A 13,816-nucleotide genomic window follows, 5' to 3' on the forward strand; every position below is an offset into this window, starting at 1 on the left:
GGCCACAGTTTTACAGATGGCTAGAGTCCAACCGATATGGCCACGAGCCCAGGAACGGCGCTGCGCGCGATGTGGTGCTGTTAGCAAAGGCACTCGCGTCGGTCGTCTTCTGCCATATTCCATTAACTCCGATTTCGCCGCACTGTACAAACTGATACACATTGGTTACTGTGGCTACTTCACGCAGTGTTACTTGTCTGTTAGCACTGATAACTCTACAGGAAAGACGATGGTCTCAGTCGTTAAGGCCGTCGGCCTTTGCTTTGGCAGTGGTGAGAGGTAATGCCGGACGTTTGGTAGTCTGGACAAACTCTTGACACTGTGGATCTCGAAATATTGAATTCCCTAATGATTTCCGAAATGAAATGTCTCATGCTTCTAGCTCCAACTATCATTCCATATTAGAAGTCTGTTAACTCTCGTCTGCGACCTTAATCAAGTAGGAAACCTTTTGACATGACTCACCTGAGTGCAAATGTCACCTTCGCCAATGTGCTGCCCTTGTAAACGTTGTGCACGCGATACTACTGCCATCTGTATACGTGCATATCACTAACCTATGCCTTTTGTCATCTCAGTATAGATACTACTAGTTCAAGTTCTCTTTCGACATTACATTATTACTCAGGGAGGTAATGACAGTGGCACGTAAAGTGCCCTCCGCCACACACCGTTGGGTGGCTTGCGGAGTATCAATGTAGATGTAGATGTAGCTCTGATCTGAATCTACTTTAGTACTCCACTTCATAACTTTGTTCCCAAAACTTTGTCCAAACATAACGCAGTCGACTTGTTACTTTTTTTTATCTCTCCTTGCCTTGCGATTTATGAACACAGTAGGGTGACACCCATGGCGATAGCTCACCTTTAATAGCACTCTGTCTTTCAGGAGAAGCAGAGTTCGTCTGTTCACTCATACCATCCTGTTATATGTTTCCAGAGCTAACTTAAATGACTTCAAGTGAATTCCGGCATTCTTCCTTGAAAGCGACACTCGTCGAGGTTCTGCTTCATCCTTTTCCTACTGTAACTCGTCTTCCGTCTCCAAAAACATCGACGTTGTCATCTGTTTTATTGGGATGCTAAATGATAATCCTTTTTTTTCGTGTTCGACACCAAGTCTAGAATTTTTTCTTCTCTCAGATTGTTTTCCCTTTATTCATATTCAGATCGGCCTCCATTTATCCCTTGTATTGTAATATTCCGTTTACTTCAGACCATTACGGCTTTTACACACACCCGATTTTCACATATTCCATCAAGTCCTCCATTTCCTGCTACACCCTTGCAATAATATCGTTATCATCAGATGGAGTTGTGTTTATGTAAATATGTCGCAATGTTGTTTGGCATCTGTTGCATTTAAATGTCCAGAAGATGAGAACTCTAACATTCCACTTTCTGATTATTGGAAAGCTAAATGTAATCTTCTTACTTCTCTTTATGGCAAAACATCAACAGAAGGTTCCAATGGCCACTAGTTAATTTAATTGTTTGAAATAGTGGAAGTCATGATGAGATTAGTTCAAAACATTACAACTTAAGACGCTATTGCTTGGCAGCAGTTTCTTTTGCTTTCAGAGTTCTCATACTGTTAATGATTACTGGTTCATCCCTCTTTCAAGGCAGTTTCATAAACCACAATGAAAAGGCTGTCATAAATCTAAACTTCTGGCCATTAAAATTGCAACAGCATGAGTGCAAGAAACGTCGAATGCGTTACATGTTTGGATTTCCAAATGATTAGCATTTCAATGCGACTGCATGACATATGTAGGAATAATATCATACATACAGGATGGTCCATTGATAGTGACCGGGCCAAATATCTCACGAAATAAGCGTCAAACGAAAAAACTACAAAGAACGAAAATCGTCTAGCTTGAAGGGGGAAACTGGGTGGCGCTATGCTTAGCCCGCTAGATGGCGCTGCCATAGGTCAAACGGCTATCAACTGCGTTTTCTTAAATAGGAACCCCCATTTTTATTACATATTCGTGTATTACGTAAAGAAATACGAATGTTTTAGTTGAACCACTTTTTTCGCTTTGTGATAGATGGCGCTGTAATAGTCACAAACGTATAAGTACGTGGTATCACGTAACATTCCGCCAGTGCGGACGGTATTTGCTACCCGTGTTAAAATGGACCGTTTACCAATTGCGGAAAAGGTCGATGTCGCGTTGATGTACGACTAATGTGATCAAAATGCCCAACGAGCGTGTGCTATGTATGCTGTTCGGTATCTTGGACGACATCATCCAAGTGTCCGGACCGTTCACCGGGTAGTTACGTTATTTAAGGAAACAGGGAGTGTTCAGCCACGTGTGAAACGTCAACCACGACCTGCAACAAATGATGATGCCCAAGTATGTGTTTTAGCTGCTGTCGCGGGTAATCCGCACATCAGAAGCAGACAAATTGCGTGAGAATCGGGAATCTCAAAAACGTCGGTGTTGAGAATGCTACATCAACATCGATTGCACCCGTACCATATTTCTATGCACCAGGAATTGCATGGCGACGACTTTGAACGTCGTGTACAGTTCTGCCACTGGGCACAAGAGAAGTTACGGGACGATGACAGATTTTTTGCACGCGTTCTATTTAGCGACGAAGCGTCATTCAGCAACAGCGGTAACGTAAACCGGCATAATATGCAGTATTGGGCAACGAAAAATCCACGATGGCTGCGACAAGTGGAACATCACCGACCTTGGAGGGTTAATGTATGGTGCAGCATTATGGGAGGAAGGATAATTGGCCCCCCTTTTATCGATGGCAATCTAAATGGTGCAATGTATGCTGATTTCCTACGTAATGTTCTAGCGATGTTACTACAAGATGTTTCACTGCATGACAGAATGGCGATGTACTTCCAACATTCCACTTTCTGATTCTTGGAAAGCTAAATGCAATCTTCTTACTTCTCTTTATGGTGAAATACCAACAGAAGGTTCCAATGGCCACTAGTTAATTTAATTGTTTGAAATGGTTAAAGCAGTGTTGAATAGCATATTTCATGACAGGTGGATTGGTCGTCGATGCACCATACCATGGCCCGCACGTTCACCGGATCTGACGTCCCCGGATTTCTTTCTGTGGGGAAAGTTGAAGGATATTTGCTATCGTGATCCGCCGACAACGCCCGACAACATGCGTCAGCGCATTGTCAATGCATGTGCGAACATAATGGAAGGCGAACTACTCGCTGTTGAGAGGAATGTCGTTACACGTATTGCCAAATGCATTAAGGTTGACGGCCATCATTTTGAGTATTTATTGCTTTAACTTGGTATTAACAGTTAATCACGCTGTAACAGTATGCGTTCTCAAAATGATAAGTTCACAAAGATACACGTATCACTCTGGAACCTACGTTCTGTATTTTAATTTAAAAGACCTACCTGTTACCAACTGTTGGTCTAAAATTGTGAGCCATATGTTTGTGACTATTACAGCGTCATATGTCACAAAGCGAAAAAAGTGGTCCAACTAAAACATTCATATTTCTTTACGTACTACACGAATGTGTAATAAAAATGGGGGTTCCTATTTTTAAAAAAACGCAATTGATATCCGTTTGACCTATACCAGCGCCATCTAGTGGACCAACGATAGCGCCATCTGGTTTCCCACTTCAAGCTAGACAAGTTTCGTTCTTTGTAGTTTTTTCGTTTGACGCTTATTTCGTGAGATACTTGGTCCGGTTACGATCAATGGACCACCCTGTATACACAGACACAAAATGCGGTCACCTGTCAAAAGCCTGAATAACCACCTTACGCAGCGCGGGCCGCTGCGAGACATACAGGAAGGAAGTCAGTGAGGATGTGGAAGGTACAGAGTGGGGTGTGGAGGGTGTGGAGCCATGACGACTACAATGCCGTAGCCAGCAGCACTGTACTTCTCGGTTGAGGATCCATAGTGTGAACAGTCCGATGGAGGAGGTCCCAAACATTCTATTTTGGATTTAAATTCGGTGAGTTTGGTAGTCAGGGAATTGCGGTAAACTCATCCTGGCTCTGTTTGAACCACGCACCCATACAGTGAGCTGTGTGACACGTTGTATTGTCCCACTGGTAGACGCCATCGTCCCGAGTTAAACTAAACTGCGTGTGTAGGGGAGGACTTGGTCACCAAGGATAAATAAATAGTTTTGCTGATCCCTGTGCCTTCCAGAATGACGATATCACACAGGGAATTCCACGAAAACATTCCCCGGACCATAACGCTCTCTCCTCCGGCCTCGACTCTTGCGACGATTATTGCAAGGTGTTGGCTTTCACACATTTCCTGACGAGGGAGCATGAAACTTGATTCATAGGAAAAGGCCACCTGTCGCCACTCAGTGGACGTCCAGCTGCCGTACTGGCGTGCAAATTCCAGCCGATAAACAACAGTCAGCGTGGGTGCGTGAACCATCTGCGAACGGCGGAGGCCCATATGTGGCAACGTTCCCTGAACGGTCGTTGAGGAGACGCTGTTGGTAACCCCTTGGTTCATTGGGCCGTCACTTAACAGTTGTACGTCTATTCGCCTGTACACATCTCCATGCCACCGTTCACCCCTGTCATCTGTGGCACGTGGTGCACCACAGTTGCCTCAGCGCCAGTTCTGGATTGCGCTGTTTTGCCATACATAGTGTACTTTAAGAAGATGGTATCTGTAGCACATATCCAAAAGAACAGATACCATCGGTGACCATGCAGCGCTCTGGAATGAAATGATAATTAAATCAAGACCCTACGCTGCCGACGGGCGTTGATATACGTCAACGGGGACAGTTGAAAATACGTACCACAACCGGAAGTCGAACCCGAGCTCTCCTGCTTACATGGCAGACGCTGTAGCCATCTGTGCCACCGAGGGCACAGAGGATAGTGCGACTGCAGGGACTTATCCCTTGCACGCTCCCCGTGAGACCCACATTCCCAACTTGATGTTCACACACTACATTCGTAGTGCCCATTACACTCAGTACTCACGGCAGACAATCTTACCGGGTCCCGTAAGAGTTTGGGCAGCACGTGTCCATCCGCACAGAAGAAGGTCATTGGCCGGTTAGTCTTAACTATATGAAGATGGTATCTGTTCTTTCGGACACGTTAACATATAGTTAAGGCTAACCGGCCATTGACCTTCTTTTCTGTGCGGATGCACACGTATTGCCCGAACTCTTACGAGGCTCAGTAAGATTGTCTGCCGTGACTAACGGGCAGGGTCACTAATCGCGGCGGCATGCGACCAGTTTTGGAAACGCTCCACCCTTGTCCCGAAAGCCAATGATCACGCCCTTTTTGACATCATATAAAACACTCGGTTTAAACATTACGACAACGACTGCACTGTTTTCCGCGTCCCCCGACACTCTTTATACGCTATCTGCTAGTGCTGCCACCTACCGTCTGTGAATGATTATTGCACGTTGACGTCGAACATCGATAGAAGTCACATTAATGTGAGTGGACCATGTGTATTCAAGGGAAAATTACGAGATTTCTCGTTCATAATTAGCATTTGAACGTTGGTTGCCTTTGACAATATTGCATTATGTGTTGTATAAGAAGAAGAAACACCTACTAGCACGTCCCTGTATACGACAGTGGCAGATTCGTGGTCTGCAGATTCTCTTTCCTTGAAACTGCTGTTCGCGTTAGTTGGGATCCCACGCCTGTCACGCGAATAGAACCGAAGGCGTCAGGAGGATCATAATGCACTACAGGATGCCTGCCACCCTAGGTGACTTGCATATGACAGGATAGTCGCAGCTTGTTTGCTCAGCCGTGTAGGATCATACAGCCATGTCACGTACCTAGAGTCACTAACCGAGTTACTGTGAGCAAGATAATGTTGGTGCATGGGCAGTGCGATGACGTCTGGCGCACTATGGAGTGTCGGTAGGATGAATATTGTTGCGGCTTCCCTTGTCGCAGCAACAGGTACGCCGACAGTAGTGCGCTCAAAAAGTCAAATTGAAACATGAGTGCACAATTTTATCTTTACATACAAGTCGCGGCTCTTCATGCAGCATCATGCTGATGGGTGTGGAATATCCTAGGAGAACTAGTATTGTCAGATTTCCTTGCTGTCCTGACCTTCCTCGATACTTATGGTGTTCGGCTGTTGTCCTTTCCAACACGTTCTCCCGATATCTCTCACTCCGTGAATTCGTGGGATGCTGAGAGTCTGGCGGCCCGCCACTCGCCAACCACTAATGCTTAGGAACTCGGCCATACAGTTGTAGCAGAATGGCGTGACGTACTCACATTTGTCATCCAACGTCGCTTCGTTTCGTTGCCCAACCAGGTTAGTGTGATCACTGCAGCTCTGCTCATTAAATTTCGCACCGTGTGCACTCCCAAATCACCTAGAAATTTAATAATGTAATCGTCCTGAAATCTACTTTAGCAAGACAGAGCGGATCAGGCTGTGGTTGTGGAAAGTGCCCAAAATCAGTTACTGTTAGTTCCACAAAACACACAAACTTTATTTTCCTAAAACAATCACACATGGCCTTAACGGCATTCAAAACAGTACGGTCGAAGGCCCGAACACAAGTTATTAAAATTTCCTTAAGGAATACACACGGCTGAAGGCCTTAGTTACAAAATTTTACATAAAACTCTGCTGAAGGCCACATACTGAACATATAACTCACGGCTTAAGGCCTGGATTACAAGGATTTTCAATAGAGCAAAATTCATCTTTTTTCCTTTACAAAAAATTTAGTTCAAACATTAATCTCCAAAGTTTTAACTTAAGAAGGCTAAAGGCCTTATTTTAAAATTAAGACAGACTAAATTAAATGGTGGCTGAAGGCCTCGCACCGTATTTGAGACAAAAATCACTATCTAAAAACAACAGGACACTGGTGCTCACAAGGGAACCTCCCGATCGCACCCCCCTCAGATTTAGTTATAAGTTGGCACAGTGGATAGGCCTTGAAAAACTGAATACAGATCAATCGAGAAAACAGGAAGAAGTTTTGTGGAACTGTGAAAAAATAAGCAAAATATACAAACTGAGTAGTCCATGCGCAAGATAGGCAATATCAAGGATAAGGTGAGCTAGGGAGCGCCGTGGTCCAGTGGTTAGCGTGAACAGCTGCGGAACGAGAAGTTTTTGGTTCAACTCTTCCCTCGAGTGAAAATTTTAGTTTTTTATTTTCAGACCTGTCCGTCCGTCCGTCCGATGCGAGGTAACTGCGCTGTAGAATGGGGACGCTACACCTAAACAAACATCGAAACACACGACGTCAGTCGACTACAGCGCACGGAAGAGAGAGAATTCCTGCTAACGAGGCTCCCTGGCTGGCTGGCTGGCAGTTTGGACGAGAGTGCATTAAATACGTGAGATGTATTCCGTGGGCAATATGAATCCAGCAAATATAACTCGCGACTTCAATAACAAGGTTCCCATCGCAAAACACGGACACTAAACTTATTACAGTGACAGATCATAACTTTGGGAAAATGAAGAAAATAAACTTCTCAGTCGAGGTAAGATTTGAACCATGAACCTCTCGCTAGTCAGCTGCTCACGCTAACCACGGGACCACGGCGCTCCTTGGCTTACATAGCCCTTTATGTTGCCTATGATGCGCATGGACTACTCAGTTTGTATATTTTGCTTATTTTTTCATAATTCCACACAACTTCTTCCTGTTTTCTCCATTGATCTGTGTTCAGTTTTTCAAGGCCTATCCAGTGTGCCAACATATAACTAAATCTGAGGGGGGTGCGATGGGGAGGTTCCCTTGTCAGAAGTGTTCCAAGGGTCGGCCTGAGGAGGTAACTCTAACGTAAGGTTAGGTGAGATGGCAGCCAAGAATAAGATTAAGTAATCAGATCCCAACCCGATCCAGGGACGGCTGAAGGACCAACCAACAACCTAATCAATCCGCTGCACCGACCAACGGCACGACAATGGAAAATATCACCCGAGGACGAAGATACCAGCAACACTAGGTCTTCAAAATTGGCTTCTAAAAACAGCCAAGGCACAATAACGACTCAAAAATATGAGCAACACCAAAGGCTGTCAAACTACACGCTGTACGGACAGCATCAACACGGTGAGGAAAAACACACTGCGGAACGCGACGCAAATGCCCACGCCGCGGAGGCTTCCTCGCCGCACTGTCTCAACCGACCGACTGCCTGCTCCAGTACACAGGCAGCATTAACATAAATTCTCAGTCGAAATTACACACACAAGACACATTTCCACAAAAACACTTCCACAAGAACTCGAACAATCGTAAAAGCAATCACTGTGAAACAACAAGGACGAATGACAAGTTGGCACACACAGAGATCCCGAAGCGGTCGTCGACCAAATATACGTCGTCCGATGAGACCAACCAAGGCCGTCCCCACTCAAGTCATGTGTGTCAGCAACGGTCGGGCGAGTCTTGGCTGTCCGGACCTCACTGCAGCTCCATCCCGACTCAACTCCATGTGCGTTGGGGACTCTCTGCACAAGGAAGGAACCGACCCCTGTCAGGCAAGAAGACCAACTGACGAGGCCCAGAAACGGGCAAAAGACCAGATACACGTCGCCCGGTGAGACGACCTACCGAACGACCATCCAACGGTCGTTCCCGTTCCACTCTCCTTCCGACGGTCAGTACATGCGTGTCGCCAGTGGTCGGCGAGTACTGGCTGTCCGCAGATCACTGGCGCTCCGTCCCGACTGAACTCCGACAGAGGACAACTCGGAAATACTAGCGGTGGCTCCATAGATAGTACAACAGTGCACTTATCGATAAGCGCCGCTGCTGCCACTCACGGCCAAACAAACCAGCAACTTAGTGACGCCAGTAAATCGAATAAGATACGAGGCGACGGTACCATAAAGACAAAATGACAAGCAACACGAGCCGAGCACGCCTCACTTCCCACTACACCATATATGCACAAGAAGTAAAATTTCTGTAATTGCTATCCTTCTGGATACTCCATTTATAATGGCGAGATACGGATGGGTGTCCCTCGCTCTCTGTGGAAGATGCAGTTGACAGATTCATGATTACTTATTATAACATGGCTACTTTCAAGCGACCAATAACATTTTTCTTTTTTTACGAACATACAGTTTTCATACTGCGCGTACGTTGCGTTCCCTACAACACTGTGAAGGGCCTAGCCGCTGGTAGCACGTGGTCGTTGTTCTGATGGACTGTATTAAGCAATTTCGAAACGATCGCCGTGTAGTTGACAACGTGGTACGCCTCATTACCCCCAGTAATTGACACGAGCCGTTGAGACATGAAATGCATCAATGTGCTCTCTGGCTCAGCGACTGAAATACGTTTCGAATTTCTAATGCATGCCGATGCAAAAGAATGAAATGCCCTTTAATTAGTTTTTTTTTTAATAAAAGAACGGTATTCGTTTCGGGTTAGTATCGGGCATCTACTGTTATCATCTATGGTTATTCAAATTATAAAATTAATGAACAATCTGTCGGCTTTGAAATGAGTTGTAGTAAGTAACAACGAGAAAAATAATGATGAGGCGCAGTTTTTGATGTTCACAGTAACTCATTCTCTGCACTACCTTCTTATTCATACAAAATCTTACTGCCGTTTCGCCATTTTTCTGCTGCTTTTGATATTACCCTGAATTCGTCGCCCCAGAAACCATTGTGTTAGTTCCATTTTGCTTCACTGGATCCCACTACATCTAGATTTAGTCTGTGAATTTATCTTTCCAGTTGTGTGGCTTCCTTACGATATTTCTTACATTAGTAAACTGTTACCGTTTCTATTGTCATTCAATGTTTTATTCTCATTGTTAAATCCCATATGGGGATCCGAATGGGGGACTGACTCGCATTCTTTTCCCAGTGGAGAGATCATCAAGATGCCCGTTTCAGTTAAAGACCACACATTCGGTGTCTTTCATGCGGTGGTTTCCACTGCCTTCTACACCCTCAAGGAGTATTACTGTATTCCTGTCTTTCCCTGAATATTTGTGTACTTCTTTTGTCGATCAATTGAAGTATTTCATGTGTTACCGAATGTTCCTTCGTAGTTACCTTCCTTGTAACTGTTTGTCTCGGCAACATCCATGATTGGCCCTTTTTAGAGACGTCCAGTCTTTTTGAACTGAGCTGCCTACACTGCTGTTCCTTATCGCAGTATCCAAAACCTTAGTGGACTTCCCTCAGTACTGCAGCGTCCCACCTTCTAGCACACTGAGTCTTCCGTACGATTCTCTTGAACGTCAGTCTACCCTTCATCTTTACTAAATTGTTATCTGAATCTATATCTCCATCTGGGTACACTTTACAATCATATATCTGATTTCGGAATCTCTGTCCGCTCATGATGTAATCCAGCTGGAACCTTCTTGTGTCTTTTCCTAGTATACCCACTCATTCTGTGATTCCTGAACAGAATATTCGCTATTACCATCTGAAATTTGTTACAGAACACACTTGAGCGTTTCTCCTCCCTCGTTCCTGGAAAGCCATATTCTCCCGTAACCCTTTCTTCTATTATTTCTCCTGAAACCGCATTCCAATCCCACACGATTATTAGATTTTGATCTCGTTTTATATACTGAATTACCTATTCAGTGTCCTTATATACTTTCTCTACCTCTTCATCTCGTGCTTGGATTTCGCTTGTAAACCTGAACTATCGTTGTCGGCTTTTCTTTGCCGTTGAATCTGATGAGAACAAGGCTGTCTTTGGACTGTTCACACTAGCTCACTCTCTGCCCTATCTTCCTATTCATAATTATTATGGTAATCTTGCACCCGTTGTATCATTTTCTGCTGCTCTTGACGTTACCCTATATTACTCTGACCATATATCCTTATCTTCTTTCCATTTCACTTCATAGATTCCCACTGTATCTAGAGTGAGCCTTAGCATTTCCCTTTTCAGATTTTGTAGTTTTCCTATTACGTTTAAACTTCTGACATTCGAAGCTCCGACTCGAATCTTTTCCCGTCGTTGGTTATTCCATCTTTATCTTATGATCATCTCCTTGTTGGATATACGAATAGGGAACTCACCCTCAATCTTTTGCCAGTTTTTTACAGTTACAGGCCACATCAAGCCACATGTCGTGTGGATACACATTCCGGGTATGTAATGCGGTGGTTTCCGCTGCCTTTTGCATCTCCATACCATTTATCATTCCCGATACTTCCACCTTTCAGTTTTCCACCGTCCTAAACCTCTATCCACTCCTCCGCCCTCTGTGATAAGGAAAGAGGATCATCGGTCATCATTGATGGTGATTTTTATTCAGAATTTAAGCAATGGCTGGGACTGAACTCGTGACCCTAGACGTCCTGATTACTAGTCAAAGACCTAGAAAACGGGCTCATCTGAGCATTCACCTGCCTTTTACTGAAAGTACGCAAGCCTCACGAACTCTTAAATTGATCATCATTACGAAACGCACTTAAAGACACATTGAGGAAGCCCATGATAGTATACGAAGAAGAACATCAGAAGCAATGAGATGCACGTGGGCCTGAACACATGTTGAATTTCTTACTGCCGTTAACCCGTTGCAATTCGAGAGCGCGACCCGCGAAACCTATTAATCTAAATTCCGCGATCATAATCCGCCCAGAATGTGTCTTTAATTTTGATTATAAACGCAAATACTAAGGATGATCAAAGACCCTCCGAAACATGTTCAAGATTAGTGATGGTTTTCGTTTTCCTCAGCCTACAGTGCAGCCCATTAGGTGTAGGTCCTTTCTGTCTCTCGGTCACGAACTAAATGTTCGCTCACCCAGAGTTCTACCATTATTTCCGGATAACCAGAAGTTTAGTCAGATTCCGTGACTAGCTTGACCGGAGAAAATATAGTACCGTACGTGTCTGGCGCAGAAAACTTTCCTTCTTTAGGTACGTTGATACAGTGAGGGTTTCATTGGTTCAACAAATATTTCGTCTGATGACAGCTGAAATATAATGATAGCCTTATGGAAGTTAATATAATCAATGTGTATTTCTGTACATACAAGCAACTCAGCTTTCATCAATGTCGAACGTTCATGGCTAATTAACTCTAATACATCAACTACAGCAAACAAGCTCTCTAAGAAATTTTACATGCTGTATTGCGACCTTTGACTTGTTTCCACAGGTAGCATCAAGGTGAGACACATGATATTGCCTTATAAGGTAACATCGTATTTTCTTGTTTCCCACTGGTGGATCTGAGGCCAAGTAAAAGCACTCGCCATGTCTTTATAAGTAAGTGTAAGTTTTCCTGATTTCTGGTTGGCTATTGGATAAAGAGCAAAGGTGGCTCAAATGGTGAAGAAACACAAAAGGGCCATCAAGTTTGGCGATGAAAGCATGGCCGTGTCAGTAGCGGTCGCACGCCTGGGGACGAGGACACGATGATGTACGTAGATGTATATTTTTAGGAACAAAATCGTAAAATTTCTTTTGTGACATTATTAGAATCAGGCGAAATAAGAAACCATGTGTTAAGGCAGAAATAATTTTTAAAAGGTCTTGGCATCCTTAACAGCTGAACGATTGACAACTGGCATCTAGCACATTCTTCATAGCAGTCAACGTGGAGAATTCTGCGACATTTGTCTGAAGAGGATACGTCCATCGGCAGCGCTCATGTCACGTGTAGAATTTCCACGACCAGCCTCATTCCCTCGTCGTTGGCACTGGAGTCATACGCAGGTACCTTATTTGGAATTGTCCCAAATAGTCTGTTCAGATGTGCCACGTTAGTGTTTGGATTTTCTTGTCTTCATTATCGCTCGCCAACATCATCATTATCATAGCAACATCATTTATTAACCACCTTTATTTGCTCAGATGATCTATGAGGGTGCTTCCCATTTTCGTCCAGGTACACTTGCTCCCTCTCGACTTGGTATCATTCTACTTCACTTACTTCTAGGTCATGTTTCGGATGAGTGGTCCACACTTTCTTAAGACGGACTGTGGGTCCCTGGCTTTCAAGTTCTAATTCTTGTTTCATTCCTCCTCTTCACACGACTATTTAAACCGCGATGTTCTTAAGCTGTCGCATACTAGTTGCTTCCTTTGTGTTTATTAGCGGAACTTTTCATTTCGGATTTTCCTTGTTTCTCGAAGAAGTCTGGAGACCACTACAGTTTGTACTGTTGTAGTGGTTTTATGGGTATGTGACATACGCTCAGGCAATCGACAGTTGCGCGTATGTATATAAACTCAGGTGACAAAATTGTAATCGTGTCGGTCCTCGTTTTGTCCTCTGTAGTGCAGCATCTCGACATGGCGTGACTCAACAAGTCGTTTGAAGTCCTCAGAAGAAATACTGCGCCATGTTGCCTCTAGAGCCCACCATTCTTGCCAAAACATTGCCGGTGCAGGATTATGCATACCAACTGACCTCTCGACTACGTACCGTAAACATTCCATGGGATTCATATAGGGCAATCTGGGTGGTCGAATCATCTAGCTCGAACTGTCTTGGATTCTCTTCAACCCAGCCACGAATAGCTGTGGCCCTGTGACCTAGTACTTAGTCATCAATAAGAATTCCGTCATTGTTTGGAAACATGAAGTCCATGAATGGCTGAAAATGGTCTCCAAGTAGGCGGACATAACCATTTACAGGCAGTGATCGGTTCTGTAGGACCAGACGACCCAGTCCATTCAATGTAAATACAGCCCACGTCATTATGGCACCACCACCAGGTTGCACAATGTCTCGTCGACATCACACATCCATGGCTTCTTTGGTCTGCGCCACATTCCAGCCCTAACATCAATTTTTACCAACCGAAATCGATACTTATGGTCTATGATCCAACTAAAAACTGCACC

Source organism: Schistocerca piceifrons, chromosome 5 (assembly GCF_021461385.2).
Source record: "Schistocerca piceifrons isolate TAMUIC-IGC-003096 chromosome 5, iqSchPice1.1, whole genome shotgun sequence".
Lineage (NCBI taxonomy): Eukaryota > Metazoa > Arthropoda > Insecta > Orthoptera > Acrididae > Schistocerca > Schistocerca piceifrons.